This window comes from Oryzias melastigma, linkage group LG13 (genome assembly GCF_002922805.2).
Source record: "Oryzias melastigma strain HK-1 linkage group LG13, ASM292280v2, whole genome shotgun sequence".
Taxonomy (NCBI): Eukaryota; Metazoa; Chordata; class Actinopteri; order Beloniformes; family Adrianichthyidae; genus Oryzias; species Oryzias melastigma.
Genome location: NC_050524.1, coordinates 29370639 through 29372661, shown reverse-complemented (window position 1 = coordinate 29372661; position 2023 = coordinate 29370639).

Here is a 2023-nt window from a genome sequence, read left to right as displayed (position 1 = left end):
TCACATTAGTGCCAACTGGAATAAAGCTGTGAAAAAAAAGCCTACAGGAAGATTTGCCTTTCGCACCATGCATCTTCCAACTGTTAATGCATTTGCTATAGTATCATGTTGCATCTATAAAACTGTAAATATGTTTAACATGTCTATAGTAGGACATGCCATAGATCTCCACCTGTATGTGCTACGAGATGCGTGGGGGTGTGAAGGTGTTGGTTCCAGTGAGCATCTCCGGTATTTAGGCTGGAGGTCTCAGCATCGCTCTGAATGCTTGAAGATCTGAGATGGTCCTTTGAGACTCCCTGGATCCTCCCGCTGTTGTTTAGTCACATGCTGACACAGTGAGAAGGTGACGGCATAATTACAGCCACATGGTACCGAGTGGGAGGAATGCCTCCAAAGTTTCCTCCCTATCCAAAGTGTGCATTCGGCTCCCTGATTCCTTCACTGCACACCACAGTGGAGTGAAAAGAGCTGCTGGAAGTCACACTGAGCGGCACTCTGGTACAAACCGATCCCCTGCTTCAGTGCTGGAAACATCTCTGCGCCTCCCATCTGTCAGGGGGCTGAGGCAAGCCAACAAGCAGAGAAAAGCTTTCCCAGAAAAAGCAGAAAAGGGAATGCAACATGGCGCCTAAAATGAATAAATAGCAGATTTTCTTAAAAAGCCGGCACTCTCAATCAACTCTGTGATTCATTCACTTGTAAAAGCCAAACGCATGTCTCTTAATTTACTAATAAAAGAATGCAAATCAGGTTATGGCCCGCTGACGCTTCTGGAAAGAGCTGGCAAATGGCTTCTTAATCACTCAAGTTTGAAGAGGACGAATAACCCCCCACCCTCACACACTCACCCCCCAGCTCTGAGTGCTCCTTGAAATTTGAAGATCTAATGATTCTGTGTAGATTTATGGTCAATTTAGATCTCAATAATGGCTCAAGCACAGAACTCTTGTTTGCATGGGTATTTATGTTCTTATTTATTAGGTTAAGTTATAGATGACAACACACAACTCACAAAATTATCGACGATTTTGAACCAGTCACCTGTTTACTAGAAGGTACAGTAGAAGAACACTCGATCCGACTCACAACAGTTTTTATGTGCACAAAGGGGGGGTTCTAATGACTGGCTGATGCTGCACAGTGGGGGAGTGTTCTCTAATTTCCCAGCGACCAGCAGCTGTCTGTAAACATCCTGTCGGTTGATGTTGACAGGTGTGTCTCCTCGCAAATGAGGAGCACCCAGGTGAATCGGAAGGCTGCACAAAAACACGGTTCCATCACAGCGGGCCACCACCTAAGGCTCACATCGAAGCCAAAAAGGTATGAAACAGAACAGAAAAGCTGCAATGCACACTGGGAACGCAACAGATGTGATAGTGAATATCCAAAATATTGAAAGTTATTTAAAGTTTAAGTTGATTTATTCTGGAATAACAGTCATTTCTATTTTTTTCATATTATTTTTAAAAAGTTACATTTTAACAATTTTGTTTTTTATGTATTCAATAAATGTTTGTCATGTTTGGCCTGCAACCTACTGTGTGTTTTGGATTTTGGCCCCTTATGATGCGATTGAGTTTGACACCCCTGCTGTAGGACATCCATAGGTTGCACACACAAACTATTCTCTTGTTGTCGAGTTTCCTAGTTTTTAAAAGCCAGGCTGCGGGAGAAATTGCACAAAGGGCGCACAAAGAGCATGCTGGAACAGCACTAAAGGGTCCTTTATAGTGCTCAGGTTTTGGGGGGACTGAAAAATATAGGTGTATCTCACCTACTGTACTCTGACTTGCCCTTATGTCTTGTTCAGTTGTTTGCTATAACCAGTCCTCCACAGCATGTCTGTAGAACAAAATGGATCTGTCTGTTTCTATAATTTTGTGTTTGCTCAATTATCACCTGCAGACAGCCTGTATCCACCTGTGAGGACAGTTGTGTCTAAGGCAGTGTTGGGCATCTCACTTCAAAAAAGTAATTAGTTATAGTTACTAGTTACTTCTCCCAAAAAGTAATTGAGTTA